Source organism: Lonchura striata, chromosome 5 (assembly GCF_050655825.1).
Source record: "Lonchura striata isolate lonStrDom1 chromosome 5, ASM5065582v1, whole genome shotgun sequence".
Taxonomy (NCBI): Eukaryota; Metazoa; Chordata; class Aves; order Passeriformes; family Estrildidae; genus Lonchura; species Lonchura striata.
The window spans coordinates 61,036,619-61,057,566 of record NC_140707.1 but is presented as its reverse complement, the minus strand read 5'-3'; the positions used below and the strand labels follow the sequence as shown (position 1 = coordinate 61,057,566).

The 20,948-nt window shown below is 37.2% G+C and overlaps 1 long non-coding RNA gene across 5 annotated transcripts in view; it reads left to right on the top strand.

Moving 5' to 3' along the window:
- The window catches only part of LOC146767402 (uncharacterized), a 118,532-nt gene that overhangs the window by 10,426 nt on the left and 87,158 nt on the right, over positions 1-20,948 (top strand). For all 5 annotated transcript variants that reach the window (XR_014955760.1, XR_014955762.1, XR_014955761.1 and 2 more), the window contains exon 2: positions 10,720-20,948. This exon is cut by the window's right edge and continues 22,965 nt beyond it. This is a non-coding gene — a long non-coding RNA (uncharacterized LOC146767402). The remainder of the gene's footprint in view (positions 1-10,719) is intronic.

Here is a 20,948-nt window from a genome sequence, read left to right as displayed (position 1 = left end):
CAAAAACTTCCTCCACAGCAGCATTAAGGAATTGTTTTCACTTCTGGAGTCTGTGAGTTTGGTAAAAGTCTCTTCCTTACCCTGAGGTCAGTGATGTCTGTAGTTTAATTTAAGGCATTAGAGAGAAACAATTAGTTTGCCTGGTGCCTAAACTGCTGCTGAATAAACAACCGCATAAGCTGAATCTTTAATAAACTACTCATAACTTTACTTATCTGGACTCTCAGTTGCCATCCAGATGCAAGAAATTACTTTACTTCATTTTAATTCTTGCCATTTTCTCAGTATTGTGCTACTTTAGGAGGCAAATAAATGCAGCAGGAAGATACCTATAGATGTGTTCAGCAGCTGGAGGGTTTATGATCTAACCTAAAAAATGCAAGTTGGTTTTCTTGTAGTAATTAATACCAGCAACATTTCCACTAAATGCTTCTGTGTGCTTCTTAGAGCTCTTCATGTCTCAGCAGTGGGTTGAAGCTCTGAGGGGCACAGTTTCACTCACCAGCCATGGGTTTTACTGAATGGGTTTGTAAACCTCAGAAAACACTCATAAAACTAAGTCCCAGGCTTCACAGCAACTCCTAATTTAAATTTTAAAGGAATCAACCTAACCCACATTCTTTACCAGATATAAAATTAATTTTACAGAAGCAGGAAGACCACAAGCCTTTTTGGTAGAAGGATTTTAAGCCTTGAACAATAGCTTAACACTCTTTTGTCCCAAATGCAAAGATTCCTGCCCTGTTGTAAACAGTATCATATGTATCTTTAGCTTAGTCTTAAGAAAAAATCAGCCCATGGCTGAAAAAATAATGGCCATTTTGGAGAAAATAAATACCTGATATTTTGGAGCAGACACTTGAGGCTTACATCAATAAATATTTTCTACTATGGACCACAAGGAGTTATCTGTTAAACTTAGAACTAATGAAAAAAATAGCAGAGGGAGAGATAATCCATATTGCCTTTCAACCAACACCAGGGATGTACTTGAGAATGTAGATGTTCCTGTAACTGTAAAAACACTGCATTCTGGTAAACAATCCAAATTCATTTCAACCACCTGAGGCCCAGGGGAAAAGTGATACAGTCTCTGTCAAGCCCACACTTGGTGTTATGTTTTGCAGTATTTCAGGAAGAGACGCAGTTCTTACTGTTATGCAGAAAAGAACATTTATTTTCACATAAGGTGAACTTTACACCATTACTCAACTTCGTAAAGTAGCAAAACCTACAGTACATGTCTTTTTCCTGAGCCACTATCCCAACTGCTGATGATAGATAATAACATTGTGATTTGTTTGGATTAAGACCAGTTTTAAAAAAAATAAAGGCACAGAATTGTCTGTATCATCTGCCATACAGATGCGGCTAACATTTTCCCACAAAAGCATACATAGGGTCTGAATAATCTGAGGATGAAGTTGAGAGAGATAATGGGAAAAAAAGATTAACAATGTGTATTCCAGAGGCTTCCAGCTGGACATGAAATGAAAATAATGACTGTTAGGATGTCAATCTGCTCTTTGATAAATCTCATAATTATTATCAGACCCATATCTGACAACAGCTGGCTATCAGAGAGGAATCAAGCTACTTTTAGCAGCTTACTTTGTCCTTTGTCTTCTTCACCTCAGGCTGATGGAAAAGTTTAATGCTATTTAGTTTGACCTTTCTTTTTCACAGGTCTTTTCTTTCATGAGTGTACTTGATGCAATAAGGAGACTGTTGGTTAAATTTTAAAATTGATATGGCTGGTTTCAAAGCCTTGAACATTACACATATACGACTAGAAAGTAGATTGGCTGTTTATTTCAGTCTAACCAAAAATTCAAAGTTCTAATAGGAAAAAAAAGTTAATTTCTTTTTGCTAATCCTGTTTTTCTGGAATATCTTCTTCAACTGAAAGAACTAAACTGGTCGTCACTGTCAAGTTAAGGAGTGTCAAAATTAAGTCCTTTCACAGGTTTTCCTGTTTTAAGTAAGCCATGTTAGCCAAACTGGTGATAATACGATAGCACACTGCTTGTCCCAGCTAGTTTCAGGCAGAGAATTTGAGCAAATGCAAGGGAATCTCAGTCTTAATTTCAGTGTAATGCAGTTTTTACCATTGTTCAGATTTTCTGAGTAAAAAAATCAATCACGGTGATCATTTGAATTTTAAAGCCATTTATATGTTCCTAGTCTCCAGGTCCCCTTGATTTTCAATTCACACATGCTGTATTGAAAAATATCTATGTAAGCTACTTTGGAATTTAGACAATTATAATCCCTTGAATGTAGAAACTCCCAACTCATGAAATTTTTCTTTCCCTCAAACTTGTACCAACATCTCTGCTTTCCACTAGACACAACTCAAATAGTTAAGATCCCTTATCAAGGAACTGTTCTTACACTTATGAGATTTAATAAACTACATAGAAAGTTCTGGTAAAAATATTTTAGGCTAAAAATCTTCTTCATTTCTAAAATTGCTATTGGATATGTTTTTGCAAAATCACATTTGATTCAATGAACATAAGCATAGAAGTTTGTTTGCCAGCTATTCATCCAAATAGGCATACCTTTTTGAGCATAAAACCAATTACACAGAACTGCAAGAAATTACAATGTAATTTACTGTTCATTAGGCTTTTTCTTTTTTAATTACCAGTGTTTTTATATGAGTAAACTGAGTCTTTGCTTGGCTGTTTCATTCACATGATCTCTCCCTTATTCTTTTTATCCTTCTGCTATGAGTCGATGGAAAACAGGAATCTCAAATTACTATCATTTTTTTTTCACTTAGTCGCAATCCATGTGGACTTCTATAATTATTTGATTGTCTTGTTCAAAACTTCACTTCCTCCTCTCTCAGTGAATACAGTCTTATAAAACTGGGTTCTGAAACTACTGCTGCATCTATCATTGCATCAGAGAAACCTGTATCTCAAAAGCCATTGGTGAGATGTTGTGAAGTTAGATGGGAATATAAAAAATTTAGGTGGAATATTATTCCTGCACAGAAAGTCAGAATATATACTTGAGGACTGCAGATTGTTCACTTACAGTGTCATCTAGCAGTTAATTTTCTTCCTGAGCTCTTTCTTGTCAATAGGTAATGTTTTGCTTCTGTGAGTGCTCCAGGTATAGGCTCAGAAAGAAGGTACTTCTTTCTGAAATGTAGCAAGCTGTTCCCAGGCTGCTCACAATCCAGGCTAAACTGGGCTCTATTGTACCAAAAACCATGACAAAAGAGCACATGTTTTCTTCCTGTTGAGATCTTGTAATTAATTCTATTATGATACCTGAGTAAGGACATAGAAAAGGTTGAAATGGGCCAACAGACTGTAAAGGGCTGTTGAAGTTTTGGAGGTGTGTTTGTGCCAGCAGAGGTCTTTTTCCTTCTTTCTCTTCATCTCCTTCAGATTCACCTTCCTTAGCACCCTTCCCATCTTTTCATGGAATCCTGATTGGTCTCTTTTCCCTTCCCCTTCTCACCCGTCACAGCTATGTACCTTTATGACTCTGCAAGCCTCCTCCCCAACATCCTTCACTGCTTACAGTTAATTGCTTTCCATCTCCTCCAGCATGAAAGTCCACCCTGCTCACCTCTTTGTCTCCATCCTTCAGCAACCTCTGACCACAGAGATGTAGAGATGGGACATTGTCGCTCCAGCAAAACCAACCTCCGGCTTAGAAGATGTGGAAAGTGAAAAAGAAACTGCTTCATGTTTAAAGCTTACACTGATAATGTGTTGTTTTGGTGCCTGTGCTTATTGCATCACAAAATGCTCAGTTTTATCCTGTTCAAAGTCTTTCTGGGCTCTAAATTCCATTGCATTCGGTGTTCCACACTTACACAGTAGTCACCTCTGAGAAAATCTGTGCATATACAAAGAAGAGGATATTCTGACAAAGATGTTCACTGGGTGAATGGTCTGCAGCAAAATGTTATTCACTGAGTTCAGAAAAAAATATGACAAGTGATAACTACAGGATGTTTCTTTTTTGACTTGAAAGATGTTAGTGGCTCAGCTAAGATTTGCCCAAATGCTTCATAGTTCTGGATTTAAAGTAAGGACCTTACACTTCTGGATAAACATTGAAAATCATGTTTTCTGAGGCATGTACTGTTACTAAAAAAATAGCTAAATACTAAAAAATACTATGTCAAAAAGATGGTTATTCCAAGACCTATTTAAAAAAATATTTTAAATATTCATATGTACAGAATAGTGGCAGAGAATCAAAAGCTAACAAAATTCAACTCAATCTGTAATGCAAACTAACACAAAAGGTGACTGAAATTTTCCAAAATTTGAAAATGTTCTGAGAGTGCAATTGGAATGACAAAGTATGAGATTAATTTTTGGAAAAATGACAACAAAAATTTGCTATTTTCAACTCAGCCACTCTGCAACTATACTTGTCTATTTAAAATTCCATTTAAAATACAAAAATACTTTAAAATTCAAACTTCTGTGATATTTTTAAGACCTCCTTACATCATTAAAAAAACCCAGCAAACATGCCAAACTGCTGTTTCTACCTATAAAACAAGAAATAAAGAAAAATACTAAACATTGCTAAATTATTCAACTAGTTATTAAACTAGTATTAAATTATTAAACTAGTATTAAATTCTTCCTTAAAATAAAACGCCACACAACTTATAATGAAACAAAACTGTAATTAAATTAAATTAAATTAATCAATAAGGAAGCTAATAAAGTTACCACGGTAAAGTTAAAAGTTGCCACTGTAAATAAAACTGCACTTTGCACTTTGTTTCATGTTTGTCATTATTTATCCAGGGATTTAGTAGTTTTGGGAGAAGTCTTAACTGGGATATAGAAGAGGGTGAATTATTAGAGGAAGATTACATTTCTAGAATGAATGAAAATTCCAAGAAGTAAGATTCACTTGAAGCATGGACAAGAAAAACATACAAACATATTGTCTGCAAAGACCACAGAATTTCAAGCCAGCCTGTAAATCTGAAATAAGAATTATTTCAAATGAATGCTGGAAAAATTGAATCAAGGAATTGGTTGTTGTCTGCATAATTCAAGCTTAAGAATCTTCTCAACTTTTTTCTTTATTCTCTTGCTTTCACACAAAGATATGCATATTCATCCTAGTTACAGAAAGGAGATTTTTAAACATCTTTGATGAGACAAAATCTAATAGGAAAAAAAAGTAATAAAATGACAAATGCCAAAATTGTCATGTAAGGACAGTTTTCCCTCTAAACCTTTGTGAATATAAATGTTAGAGCTGCAAGAAGACATACAGACCCATTTGTTATTAAAATTTAACTTCAGACTATTGTTATCAAACTTCTGGAGGTAAAGAAGACTCAAAAATTAGAATAAAAAGTGAAAGAAAATGGGTTAGAATCCAATGAAATATAAAATGAGCATTTCCTACAGAACTAGAAAATGCTGTAACACGTTTAAAACGAATTAATGAAGATCAGTAAAACAGGGATCCCTAATTTAGTGTATCAAAACAGAGAGCTTATACTTGTTTGTCTTTAAAGCTTTCTAAATATTGTGATGATGCAGTGAATTATTGCAGTTGTCCTCTTCAGTCCAAATGTGCATTAGAAGATCCTTTTTCCAGGAATATAACTGACAATGAATGTGGTCAAGACAGCATGACATAAGGAAGCTTTGAGTCAGTTTTTTATTAATAGGAAGAAAAGTTTCTTAGTGAGGGATGTTAACTATTTTGCTGGTGACTAGTGGCAAGCAGAGATGTTTGGCATTTCAGAACAGATAGTTGTGAGAGGAAGCAAAATTTCTCTAATACCTCAGAGCTTGGGAGTTTGTATATTCAAGCAGTTGTGATCTCATGAATTCTGAAGTAGCTGACACATAAAATTTTAAAGGTTCTTTGGTGTTAAAATGCACAGAAGGTGTTTAGTAGGACTTAAAAAGTAGAAAAGTAATTAAAGATCCTAAAGCTCACACTAACAATTTTGATAGGCATCTACCTGCATTTAGGTACCTAAGTGTCTCAGTTTCTCAAAAAATAGGTGCACATTGCAAAAATGTTTCAATCATTATATGCACACAGCCCTGGAATGAAAGAGCACCTGAACTAAACTTTAGGACCCTCTTTTTCCCAATCAGCTTGTGTCATGACAGGGACATGTTTGTATAAGGCAAGTTTGTGTGCTATAATTATCCTGAGAAAAGTGTGTACTTATTGACCCCTGAAGGCTATTCAGGAAACTTGGATAAGCATTGGAAATTTCTGTATCCATCTCCACTCCTAGACAGACAACTTCAGGGTCATTTACTAATAATTAATCAGGTCTTGTTGCCTTGTAAATGGTCGCTTGCTGGTCTTCTCCAAGGCTCTTTGACTCCAAATCCATACTGCAAAAGAATGGGCACTCCTTCAGAAGCAAAGAACACGGGCTGGAAAGCTTCAAACCTGATTTAAAACAGATGAACAAAAGAACCTGAGGTGGGTATTGCCACATTTGCCCGAGTGACAGACTTCCTGATTAACTGGTGTCATAATTTGCTTTCTTTTCACAAATATATCTGCACCTGAGGTGATGCACCATATCTTTTCCTCTATCTCTATTTTGAACCTTGTTGTTGAGCTCTGCTCTAACAGGAACGCCCTGCCCTGCATGTTGGCTGTGGTGGTGTGAGCAAACCATTTCCTGTTTGGATTAAAGATGATTCTTTTCAGCTGATGTAAGCAGTGTGAAGGGAAACATCCAGCAGCAAGTCTAGCACGGCTCCTTGCGGTATGGCTGCAATGGGCTGCTCTCTGCTTGCCAGTGCACACCAGGATGTCTTGAAACATGAGGAGCCATGCGTGCCTTGGCCCCCAGTGCAGCTAGAGGAGGTGGGACTGATGGCAGAGCAGATGACAATAGTGCATTCCAGTGTCCCACCTTCCATTAGCTTACTGCACAATATAGTCATGAACCTGTACCCTCTTCTGTGTGTGTGTCTCCATCTGGTCGTGCAGCTGATCTGTTGGAGCACTATTTAACTGTCCAGTTTTTACATGCAGATTTTACTTGGACAGCATAGATTTGCTTTGGCTAGTTTACATTCAAAAGAGCAGAAAACTGAGATTAAAAAACCAAGCCTTCCCCACCCCCCCAAAAAAAACCCACCAAAAAAAAAAAAAAACCCAAAAAAAAAAAAAAACAAAAACCTAACCCCAAACCTAATGAAAAGGAGAAGGAGAAATAATTGTCCTATCTATTCACTCAATCTTTGAGCCTCATGCATTTTTTTTCTGAACACAGATACCTCCTCCAGCACACCAGAATAACAGCTCTTGGGCCTAATGTTGCACAAGATAAATCAGTTTTGTTGAAACTCAAATGTTTGAACAGAAGGGATGTCTGAGATTACAGGCAGAAGCTGCTCTTCTGTCTCTTTAACAGTGTCTGAGAAACTAGACATAGGTGCAATAAGTATTTGTTAAATGAAATTGTGGCTTTTGAGGTTTCACAATGGGGACAGAATTCCACCAGAAAACAGATTGAACACCCAAGATATTCTTTCCTTAACTTGATTCTATTTTCATTGTCTACTCCACCGAGCTGATGCCACTTCTGTGAGGCTAAGGTTGGTCCATATAGTTTTACTTATGAAAACACATTATTAATTTTTAAGGTTTTCTGGCTTAGAGTTGATCAGCCACTGCTTAGTTTGTGCTAGAGCTGACTTCCTGTGCAAACATGTTTATGTACCTTACACAGCATATTTGTAGTTTCTCATATATCTTAGAATAAGAAGTTTCTGCAAAAATCTGTTGTAATTAAACAGTGGACAACACACTGTCAGGTAGAGACCCAGGTATATGAATAACACAAAAAAAGAAACCATGTTTCTTGAAGCATGACAGTAAGGGGGATGATTTGGGTGCTTTTCCCTTCTTTTTTCCCATCTGTTCTCAATTATAAGAAACTCCTCCCACTAGTTTAAAGCAAAAAAGTACACCCTGCAAAGCCTCTCAGCTCTGTACAATATGTGACATCTGTATGTAACAGATGGGCTTTCAGGTCTCTTCATCACTAGCTTTATTTCCCAGGATCTATGACTGCAGCACCTAAGAACCTATTCTTGATGTGAAAGCAAACTCAAAATAAAAGGGCCTCACACTTGCTGTGCCTTTCCCTGAGTGCACATGGTGGACAGTACAATGTCATCCACCATTAAAGTCTTTGTTTCCATCTTGCTATCAGGGAGAGAAAATTAATTTTCTTTTCAGCTACTGGAAGGAAATTGTTAGTGAAGGCTGATTTTTCTTCTCTGAATTTTTTTCTTTCTATCAATAAGGTCTGGAGAAATGTTTTTGTAGCCAAAGTAGTTGGGCCATACTTAGGGTCTGCTGCCTCAAATTGAAAAAGCACCATTATTCATTTCACACTGGGACTTGTGCAGATGAGAAGAAGATCCAACACCCTCACTCATGACAACGATTATCCTGTTATGAGTCAGAGTGACGAATTCTGTGCATTCTCCACACACGGGGACACCATAGTTGCCTACTCTCCCACAGGTCTTGCCTCTGTGTTGAGCCTGATGGAAAACAGAAATTACTTGACTGGACATAGTTTTCAAAGTAGTGAGTGCCTCAGAGCATCTTATGTAATTCTTGCATAGACAACTTTATCTGCCTTCAAGGGGGTTCATTCTCTAATGCATGTCTGTTCTGAATTTAGAAGCCAAGCAGCCCACCCTGAGCTTTGTTTTGACCTAAAAATGTAACCCAATAAACATTTTGGTCATCTCTTTGTCCATTTCTTTAAGTGACTAAAATATCTGATGGCTGTGATTTCCCTTTTCTCCTTCGTCTCATCTCTTCCACCCTTCTGCATTCTGGTTACTTCTTTTTCTGTGCCTAACTTGGGCCCTTCTCATTCCATGGCTTCTCAATTTCTAGTTGCTGTTCATATTTGGCTTTCTGCATTTACCATGCAAGAGCTTTTCCTGCAAGTGTCTATCCCATCAATGCATTTCCCTGCATTCTCACTGCCTTTTTCTCCACAGCAGCTAACATTAACCCATCCCTGAGTGACCAACAGATGTGTTGCTGCTGAGAGGAATATGCAGATGTGTTGCTTCTGCTGCTTCTTCTTGTCACACAGTCCCACAACACTGGCAGCCACTCAGTGGAAGGTGGGAAAGCTCAGGACTGTCCTACAAGCAGCTATGAATCATATCTGTGCAAGCAGGCAATTTATGCAGTAAGATGTGAAGAAAATTAAAATGAGGATGGGATGGGACCTTTCTTTTGAAACTTATGAAAAACAAGTATTTATCTAAATGTTATGTTTGTCTTGCTTGTTTTGTTTGTATTTGTAAGGTTTTGGTTTGGTTTTTTATTTTGTTTTGTTTTAACCTGCAAGCCACAGAAACTGGAGGAGACTTAAACTAGGGAGAGGAAGAAAAATGACAAACAGTGGCTGTGTAGCAGCCAATCAGAGAATGGGCCATTCAAATAATTTTAAAATTACATAGGCACAACTATTTAGCTCACAAGTTTACATAGTACATACAAGATGCTAACCTCAAACCTAGACAAAGGGCCTCTTTTCAGATCCTGGACTGATCTGGAGGTTTGGGCAGTGCTGTAGGAGTCCCACCTATAACACACATCTCTAATTCTTACGTGAGGAAAAGCACAGTGAATGCTGGCTTCACTATTATTCCTTGTGGTTTCTATATGCCATTCTACTCAACACTGATGGAACTATCAATAAATGGCTTCTTCCCACATTTGAATGAAAGCTAACATCTGGGATGGCTATTCTTTACTACTAGAAAAGTAAAAAAAAATAAATATTTGTCATCAGCAGTAGAGCTGACCTGGAGTTTTATCTCACACATAGCATTCATCAGAAAAACAGTCTTTCTAGAAAAAAAATTCAGGCCTACATTAACTATCATAAGATCTGTTATCGTCAATTGATTTGGCTTCTTTTCTCCTGACTCTACTTCTCATTTTACTTTTGAGTATTTTCAATTACGTTGTAATATCATATCCATGCTATAAATAAAATTTATATTATAAAAATTTCGTTTTTATCTATCCAAAATAACATAAAATAATTTTCTTTTATTTAACTCCAAAGACAATATTTTATTCAAAGTCTGAAATAATGTAATTTCCCATTTAATTCAGAGGCTAAAGTGTACTTAAAGTAATATGATAGCTGAGAAGAATTATAGCTTGTACAGCATCATTCTTCTTACCTGGACATTGCATCATAGCATGATGATACAGATTGTGAATATCAGTTTTTCTCTGAGATAAATGTTCCTTGTCCATGGAGTCACTGACTCATCATAGACTAAGTGAATTCTAAATCCCTGAGCTCTGGCTGGTTTCACAATCAAAGAATTTCTATTGTACAGCAATTGAAGCCTTACAGCTTTGCTCTGTCAATGAGCAGGGGAAAAAAGCTGGTGAGAGTTATGGAGCAGATGAGTAGCTGAAGTAATGGTTGCACAGAAGTATCATTCTTATTATGCATGATTGTTCTCCTACTTCTGGATATTTATAGGACAAGAAACTGGCCGTTTCATGTAAGACACCATAATAATGATGAACATAACTTCCCTAATAGAATATCTGCTTATCTGACCTTATTTCAGTAAATCTAGGGATTTTGTCAAATACATTATAATTAGCTTATTCCTTTCTTCTGTGAAATATGTGAATTGAGAGAATATTTTATACTTTTTTTAGGTTGTTACCCTAGACCATCATGTTGCCAATGGTACCAGTACTACAGATCTCAATTGGTCATGCTGAAGACTCAGTTATTCAGTTATCGTCCTTTAAGGTCTGTTCTAAAAAATCTTCAGTTTAGTAAAAAAAACAGTGAAGTGTTAATCGGAACTTCTAGTATTTTCCAAGCAGTGAGTGCAACTGGAGTCCAGGAAAATCAAAGGTAATGTGTTTGCCTACACTTTCTCTGTACTCATATTAGTGTCTTACTGGATTTCTTGTTTATTTGAGAATTCATGTTGGCAATTGTTTATTGAGGATCCAACTTCTTTCATTGTGACCTTACATTTGCACTTCAACCCTGAACATGCCTGGGAAAAGCACAGTGTGCACTGCCTTCCCTGAGCTTTTCAGTCAGATGTGCAAGTGGTATTATTTATGCTTCAACTTAACACGTATATACCACATTTAAAGTGAGAGAGTGTGGCAAGACTACAAGATTACGAATGGCTTTCATAGCTGACTCTTTCCCAGAGGGTTTGCTTGCACCTGTTTTTTACCACGAAGAGGACGTTAAACTTTTTGATATGTGACCAAGTTGCAAATGAAAGATCTTTATGATAAAAAGAGATATGATTGACTTAAAAAGGTCAAAATCTAATATTTTAGTCTGTCAGTTTATGGTGTGATAATTTCACAGAAACATCAAAGATACTGTGTGACCTCCCAGAACATATTTCTCACCTTGAGTGACTTGTGCCTCTCCTCAGATTTCATGGTCCATCAGCACACATTTCAGCTGTGTTCCTTTAATAATGGCAGAGCAGGTTGACAGAGCATTTATCTTCCTTGATACTTGACTTGCTGGGGTGCAGCTTTTACAGCCAGTGTTAGGGAATGGTGTGATACTCTGCCCATTGCCCTCAGGAAAGAGCCAGGAGAGCTTTAAAACAACACAGGATTCATTTTGAAACTTTTCCAAGAGATCAGTCAGCTGATGAATTGCTATACATTTGTGTAAACCAGCAGGCGGAACTTTTGAATTTCAGGAACCTGTTTTGAGACTGAAACCCAGCATGCTTTATTTCCAAGGGGCTTTATGTAGGACCTTATTTCATATCTATAAGGGGATCAGTGTCATTGACATCTCACCCAAGAAATCCTCCCTCATATACAAAAATAAATACTTTGGGAACTAGATAAAAAAATCTGTTATGAAGTGATGGGACTTGTGTAACCTAGGAAATTGAATGATTCCTCAATCAACCATGCTGCATTATGGTCTTCATATGATGGTTTCTTAAGCAGGTAGAGGGTGAGATGATTCTGTTGCTTATTTGATCTCCAGTAATTTAAGAGAAGAGCAGAAACATGTCTTCAAGCATCTCTGTGATAGAATGTTTCTCTTATGGAACCAGGCTTCTTTTCTCATCTTGTGGTTCTCAGTTTGTAAAACACTGTCTCCAAAACATGGGGACATGTCTTCAAACACATATTTGTAGGGTTACTAGGAGAGGCCCAAAAAGAGGATTTCAGTATTTGGGGAGTGTAGTTAGGAAAGGCACATGACAAGAGTATTCCTGGAGTTAGGCATGAAGAGCTTCACATACAACCATGAACGTGGCAGGTGATACGGGAGCATGTACCATGAAATCCAGAGCTCCCAGGAATTAGTGAGAGGACCAGGGAAAGAAGATAGCACAAAGTTTTTCTTAATCTCTTCACCAGCTCTTGGACCACACAAACCTCCACACACATTCTGCCTGGCTGTTCTCTTCTGGATATACCTGTGGTCTTACTGACACCTCTGGTGCAGTTCTGTTACTCCGCATTCTCTCTCACCCCCACTCATGAATATAGGAGCACAAAACAGATTCAAACTGAAATATACTGTAGGACAATGCACTCATCATTCCCCACCCCCACCAATTTCCTTTATTTTAAAATATATTAGAACACTAACAATAATTATGATGGATTTGCTCTCTGGTACTGTGTAAGGATCCTGATCCTGGAACAATCTGCACTTGGGGTGATTTATCAGTTTTTGGTCTAGGGAGGAAAAAAATAAATTTAAGATGAGATTTTGCAGCCATGTAATGCAATAATAGAAATTTGTCCAGTGATTATTCCAAGGTATGATACAACTTAGTTCTGGTATGCTAGGGAGCAGAAGAGAGGCCCAGCACAGAAAGAACTGAAGCATTTAAGCATGTGCAGTTGTATAGGATTTTTATAATGCTTTTACACAATGGGCAGAAATTTCTCCTAAAATAGTCATTCTAGTCTATTGGGTAATTAATATGCATATTGAAAAATTCTAAATATATATTTAATCAACTAGCTACATAAAATGCCTGGAGCTCTGAATACATATGAACCCAATAGACCAGAACAGCTGAAAAAAGCTTGCTCCAGGCTCTTGGGGTACATTCCATGGAGTTTGCTTTTAAAATAGTCTAGAATGGACTTGAAGAAGCTGGAAGACCTTTAAAGAAGGGTCCTTTATTCTCATGTCACAGATGTAATCTGAATTAATGTAGCAGAAGGAAATGTGAAGCTTTGCCTGTAAGGGCACTCTAATAATTAAGATAGCAGCCGAGGACCTGAATCCCTTAGGTGCTCTTCCAAGAAAGTACAGCTGTGAACCTTACATAGCCTGTTATCTGGAATTGTGCCTCATTTTCCCTTTTGGTAAAATGGAACAAACTACACTTAGCCTCTTCATGTACTTGTGGGGTGTGTTAAAGAGAAATATCCAAAGATACAACAGTGCAAGATAGGTTCTCAGGTCTCCCTGAAAACCAGGAAGAGGAGTCATTCTACATGCCCTTCATGCCCTTGAAAATCTCACCTTTATTGATGGCTATAATGCACTTTGAGACCTTTGGAGGAAAGGTATTATAGATGTGCTCAACTTCTGGGGAAGACAGAGTAAAAATTGACTAAAAGGTCAACTTCAGAAGCAAAGAAATATAATATAAGGATAACCTATGGCAAATACCCTGAAGGCTACACCTGGGAATGTGGGAGTATGAAGTCAAATCATGCCTTTAGATAATTCCGAGTTAAAGATGGCATTACATAAAGATAACAGCAGAGGAATTGTGACCTGTGGCATCTCGGGGCTCCAGAAACTGATCATTCATTCTTTAGTTAACCATCCATATGTAAAAAGCTTCTCTGACCATTCTAATGTGGATCGTCTCAATGAACAGCTACTCAGTGGTCATCTTTTCTTTTCTGTAAAAGGACACATTTCTATCCAATAGCCCCTACTGAGGGAAGAATGAAGACTTCTACAGTTTCAGCTATATGCTTATTTGCTCAGTACTCTCAGATTTCATTTCATGGACAAAATCCATCATCATTTCCCCAAACAATTCAGCTTATAAGCATTGCCTCTTAGATCTGCTCTTATGCATGCTGCAGTAAAGCTGTAGTAACACACTGGATCCTGTGGGAACTGTTTGGGACCTGAAGAGGCCCAAATTTACATTAGTACATTTATCTTTCTGTCACTCAACTTTGTTACTTACTTTCCATCACTCTTCAGTTGAATGATCTCAAGAAGTAGGTCTGAAAGCAGACTCTAAATTTTGGGCTAAAATAGAGTCTTATCCACAAGGAACAAAACAACAATTGCTAAAGGCACTTGAACTTGGATGTTGTAAAGAATATTAGTAATAATTCCAGGTGTTTTAAGGTATTAAGTTGAAATTAGCAAACCACATTATATTTATGACTCTTAAAAAGCTAAGCTTAACTGGAAAATAAAAATTGGGAAAGAGAAATTAATTTTTATTTTTTGTTTAGAAGAGAGTTCTTAAGTAAAAAGTATGAGATATAAAGAAAAAAACCCCAAAAGCCTCATTGTGATGTTCAGATTAAAAGAATTTTTGGGTTGCTGAAAACAAGAACTGAGTTTAGGGCAATTCTCCTTTTATTAACAAGATGAACTATGATAATTAAGTTTTGTAAAGTATGATTTACAGCCTTCTGGATATATTCTCACCACAAGATCCTTGTCTCATAGAAGCAGCAGTCTAAGTAACTAAAGAGGTCTAGAGGAGTTCATCATATAGCCATAATGTTCAGGATAATTAATATACTTGTTGAATTTTAAATTTTTTAACACAGTTGGTTTGTTAATCTATTTTCATATAGGATGATTGCCACATAAGCAATTACCACCTAGCACTTGCAGGTAGCAAAAAGAAATGGGTTCTCACATGGATTTGAATATACACAGTAGAAGTTATGTCACAGATTGAGTCAAGAAAATGATTACTTTCATTGGGGAAAGTGGAGCAGAAAAATAAGGTGAAGAATTTGATCTTCTCAGGGCAACATTTGTAATGGTGCATCAGGGTTCCTTCACAGAGAGCTTATGAAAAACTCATGTGTTTATGGAGGGATTTGTGGGAGGTAATCAGGAGTCAACTGATCAATCTACATTTATCTGGGTCTACGTGTTATCTGCAGTCTACGTGTTATCTGGGAAATTCTACAAAGAACCAGTCCAGAGTTATGTAACTGAACATGACTTCAAAGTTGGAAACAAGGTGCTTGACAATTTTCCTTTGTCATTGTGCAGAAACATCTGTATAAAGTATCAGTATAAAAATAACCTTAAAAGGCTGATGAAAAAAGGAGAGCAGCTTGGTTAGGTGAAACCTTATAGACAAGGACATGATGTTTACATCTAAAGTGATGTTGAGGAGAAAAGATAATTTGGTTTAAAGGATGGAGTTGACCTAGGTAGACCTCTAGGTGAGAGAGACAGTGTGAGCATGGTATTAACTCACATGTCAAAAGCTGGTACAAGGAGCTACCACTGAAGGAATGTTGGCTCCCTGGATAGAGAAAATTCTGAGTTTGGCATGGGACCTAGAGCAGTGTGTTACAGATAGGTTCTGAACAGGTTTCAGTTGTCAGGGGAACCACAGTCTACATACCTCAGTTTCCCTAGGCCTAGGGCAAAATAACTAATGCATACAATCAGAGACACTTTCTCTTCATATTGTTTGTTCAGCTGTGATAGAATGTGAAAGTTGGTAGAAGTTATTTTACATCACTGTGAAATCATATTCATTCAGCAAATTTGTTCAGTGAGGTTACAACTAATTCTGTAATTTCTGCAGTAAAATAATACTGGAAATATTTTTATTTTGTTTCATCTTGAATCAAGAGTGCTGATATTTATTTAAAAAATCAGTTAGTGAGAGATATAGATAATCTGAGGGTTTATAAAAAATATTGAGGGAAAATGAAAGCATGTTTTTATTGAGTTCAGGTGACCATATCAATTCAGATTGAAATCATTATCAGTCAATGGGAAAAAAACCCCAATAACAATACAAGATCAACCAAACAAAAGAAGCACACTTTTAAAGTCTAAGCCAAAACCAAATCTCAATCCCAACAATGAATTTAAGTAATTGAGCAAAGTCCAGGAAATGGGATTTTAGGATCCCTTCATCTTCAGCTGACATTGGTGAAGTAGGTGGAAAAATGAAATGGATGTCTGTAGAAAGTTTGGATTCTCAATTCAAGAGCTGAATTGAGAATGTTATGCATTTCTCTTGACTAGACACTATGAGGGAGGGTGAAGTGCTAGGGCAGAAAAGGGATTGAGAAGACAACCATTAACCTCGGCCTCATAAACCTGTCACTTTCTCCCTTATTCTCATTTGTTTATATTCCTGGAGTTTAAAAGTGGTCAAACGTTTTCATCTGATTGGAGGAAAAGGAAATTCACTCTTTGAACAAAACAGACAGCAGCAGTAAGTCCTGAGTATATTTCTGTGGCCACACTAAAAATGACTCCCTGAAAATGGGGGGTTGTAATGGGAGTGCTGACACAATCTGATTCCTAGCTATCACTTTGCAAGCTGTGCTGTTATATTAAGAAGAAAAGGTTGTGTCTTCAGTGGAAAACTGATGGAAGTTAGTAATGCTGGGTGAAAATATGCAGCTCATTTAAAGGAGGAGAAACTGTAACAAAGTAAATGAATCATGTTAAAAAGAAAGGAAAAAAAAAAAAAAAAAAAAAAAGGACACAGCCAGGCCAGAAATGAAAGACATATAAAATATAAAGGAAAGAGAATTTTTTTCTCCATTCAGCATATCCTGAGAACCTGATTGTCACCCAATTAGAGGCTGACTTAAGGTCTGATTAATCTGTCACAAGCAAAAGGGCCTGGCTCCAGTCACTAATCGGGGAGGTGTGAAAAGTGTGTGTGGGTCCCTTGAGGTTTCTTCAGCTTCTGTGTTTGCATGATCAGGTGTTCCTGCAGAGTCAGTTCCAGGACAACTGTCTTTTTGCAATTATTAGAGCTAATTGTAGATACAATACGAGCCAAGGACATTGGATCCTGCTTGCTGAATATGAGCTTGCCCTACAGTAAGAGCATAGCCTCTTCTGAATCCCTACTTCTTTCCTTTATAAAATTAGACATTGGAATAGGGGCAGCCAGCCCCATATGTTATGCAGTTGATTGCTTTTAAACAGGACCCCTGAGCCACTTTGAACAGCCTGGGTGATAAGTGTTTCTACAGCAGGCTATAAGGGAAAAAAGGAAAATTTTCCCCTTGAGCAGTGCATTGACTGCAAAGACACTCAGAAAAGGCTACTGCAACATGAGGCCTGCAGCAGCAGTCTGAGGGCTCAACACAGTGATGGCAGACCCAGGCAGCTTGTCTTCATCTGCTTCTCACCCACTTCCCCCATCTGTGGGGATGGAAGCCCTGGCAGCACAGACTCAGCAGGATCCAGCCATGTCTGCCTCACCTCTCTAGGGGCAAATTTTTGGATTTGGCTGCCTGAGGTACCTGCCTAGGGTAGCAAGACTTGTTATTGCAGCATTTCTCTAGGAGGATTTGATTTGGTTCCCTATGCATTGTCATCAAGCATTGCCTGATGCACCCTAAGGCATCCACATACGGCTGTCAGATGCAATGCCGCACCTACAGCAAACCTGTGTCTTTCTGAAGTGGCAGCTGAGGCTGGGCAGGAATGTTTTAGGGCATCTCAGATGACACCAAGTGCCTTTGCAATGCTCAGTGCCTCTAGAAGTGAGCCCTACACATCTATCTGTCTTTGTTGCTATGAGAAAAGCAGAGAGAAAATAGCAAAGCACAATCTGAATATACAGGAGATATAATATGATTTGGTGTCTTGAGATACATCACCTAACATTGATGGGTGCTGGGAGATAGAATTCGGAGCACCTGGAGAACTGCTGCTCTGCTAGGTGGTGTGATACTGACATGCTGAATATATTTTAAAATCATCATCTAATCATTTTGCATTTGCAACTTCCAGTTTTACTCTCCTGTGGCTACAGAGGTGGTTAAAAAATCCACATGGAGTGCAGTGTCTACTCTTGGAAGTCTTCCAGTTTAGATAGCATTGGCCTTATGTACCTACATCTCAGCATGCTTTCAAGGCTCTTCTGGGAGGATGAAATCCTCTAAATGCTGTTGCAGGCCTTCTGTTTATACCAGGTACTGTTATACCAAAGTCTAGCTACCTGCCATTGGGAAAGACAGGGATTCCTCCAGTCACCATTATCACTATGAGTAAATAGCTTACTGTCTGACATTTGAGGTGGGCTGCCTTTGTTTGTCTGTTTTTGCTTCTTTGTTTCATATGATCACAACATTTTCTTTCCAGACCAGGATGATCACATAGCTCTTAAATAAGGCCCAGTTGGATCTTCACCCACTCTCTCTCTGAAATATATGTATTGAAATATGTGAAGTACCAAGACTCTTTTGTATAGACTTATATTCAGATATGCATACATATATATGTGCATTTTTATACTCTCATATAAATACATATACATACATCTACCTATCCATATTTTTATACATGTATATAAATACATACAAATAGACAAGAAATCTACATTGTAGTACATACAGCTTTGATAGATAGTTGTATTATTATCATTATTATCTCATAATTATGGTTTTACTATTCCCAATAGAAGTATCATTCAGAATTCAAAAAAAAAGTTAAAATTGATTTTTTTTTACAAAGTATGATGAAAAAGATGGTATATGTTCAGTCAGCACCACATTACAGACTCCAGAATAAATTAATATGTGAGGCAAGTGGTTTCCATTTTAAGCATATGTGACCACAGGATTCTGTGATTCTATTCTGTGATTCTGTGATTGCCTGCATATAAATTAAAATCAAATGGATATTTCCTCAGATATTTCTGGCAACACTTTTTGGCCATTTATTTGAAAAAAAATAAAGCAAACTTGATGCTACAAATATGCAAGTGATTCCCACTTACAATGAAAATGTTGTAAAGAGCTAAATCAGAAATATTCAATTCTGAGAAAGAAATCTCAGGATTTACTGCTTCAAAACCACAGACTTCTAGCATGTAAACTAAAGAAGAATTTCCATGAACATGTACTAGCATTTATAAAAGTAGAAATATACTTCAAGAGGTGTAATTATATGAGACATTTTATCTTCTTGGGTGGCTGGCTTTTGAGCTGATTTTTTTTACCATTTTATGAGGTATAGGCATAATTGGCCTAACTATACTGTTTTTCAATCTACAGCCCTGTAAAAAAGGATGCTAGTCTAATTCCTTAATTAGGCCCACACCGTGGACCAAAACTCCATGGCCATGCTAGGACATGAGGAGCAGTGATCTCTCTGCCAGTTCCCTTATCTCTCCATCTCTAACCTGTAGGTATGGGAGGAGTACTCTATACATTTCTCTTCATCCTAGAGTGTGACAATAAAGGTGGTCTAGCAATAAGGAAACACCACTCCATTCCCCTCAGAGTCAGGAAAACAATCTGCTATTGGCAAAGGTGCATACCTGGATGGTGTTTTCCATTGGGGAAGAACAGTGCAATGCTTGGAATTAATTGCCTGGGGGTTTTATTCATTGCCTTCACAGGATCTGAGAAGTCAGTTAGACCCAGATACTTAGAGGAATTTGGAAACCTTATTTGCATTCAAATTGATAAGAATTAACTTCCTAATGCTCAGAATTAGCTTCCTAAAGAACAATATGAACATTCAGATCTTGAGGGTACAGATTCAGTCTTATTATGCCTTAATTGACCACTCTGTACATAATGAAGAAAAAGATTTCTCACTCCTTCAGTTTGGTGCAAAAAATGGATACAAGAAACAGCATTTTGAGATATTCCAGGTACACTGGCAGTATGAAACAATACTGACTATATTACTTCTAAAGATAGATGAGGCTAGGTTTTAAGGCACAAACTGTTCCTTTTGGTTCATTATCAGTCCATGGAAATCCATAGGAATATTTTTTTCTACTAGCAAGACAAAAGACATTATGATATGTTTTAATCAGTAGACTGCTAAATGTTTTCTTTACTGAACAGTGAATAATGAATTTATCATTGTTCCTGGCTGTTAAATATGGTGTCTCTTTTTCAAAATATCAGTGATCATAATGTAGTAGGGCTCCTGGGCCTGTTGACAATTTTACACTAACTTTGCATTATTTCCAAGCCTTTATCTCAAATTGGCATCATTTTATTGCATTGATAACTAGAAGTAGCAAATCAGAAATTAGAAAGAAAGAAAACTGACACTGATTGATGTCCAAGTCTTTCTCCTGATTCGCTGATTAAACTCATCAATCTACATGCAGAAGAGATGTCCAATGCAAATGGAACCAACCAGCCTTAACGAAGTTGTGTTGTCAGCATACTAACAGGAAAATGGGATCCTCATGGCAGATAGGGAAAACAAAACTAAACCAGAGACTGTCTGCTACAAATAACATTTATTTAAGAGATGGCAAATCACTATTTAAAACACGTTCTAAACATGACAGTAAATCTTGTTGCCTGTACGAGATTAGATTGTGGTATATAGATTGTGCAGGGGAAAAAAAAAAACAGGGTAGTTTGTGGGGGCCCCTGGGCTGTGAGAAAATGGTGCTCCTTTGAAACTCAGTAATCCTCCAGCTTGTTTGGAAAATGAACATTGGTGTCACTATCATAAGTATCCCAGTCTCTAGACACTGTAGTTTTCTGAGATTGCCCCTTTCTCTTCCTTGTCTACTTACACAGTAGTGCTGAAGTCTGTTTCTTTCAGAGATCATCAAATTGGAGCTGCCTCCTAATTTTTATTAAATAAAATATTTTTACAGGGATTTACATTGTTTCCATATACATCAAAATAATTTAGAGTACAAAGTAACTGAAGAAAATGTCTGCAAAGCATA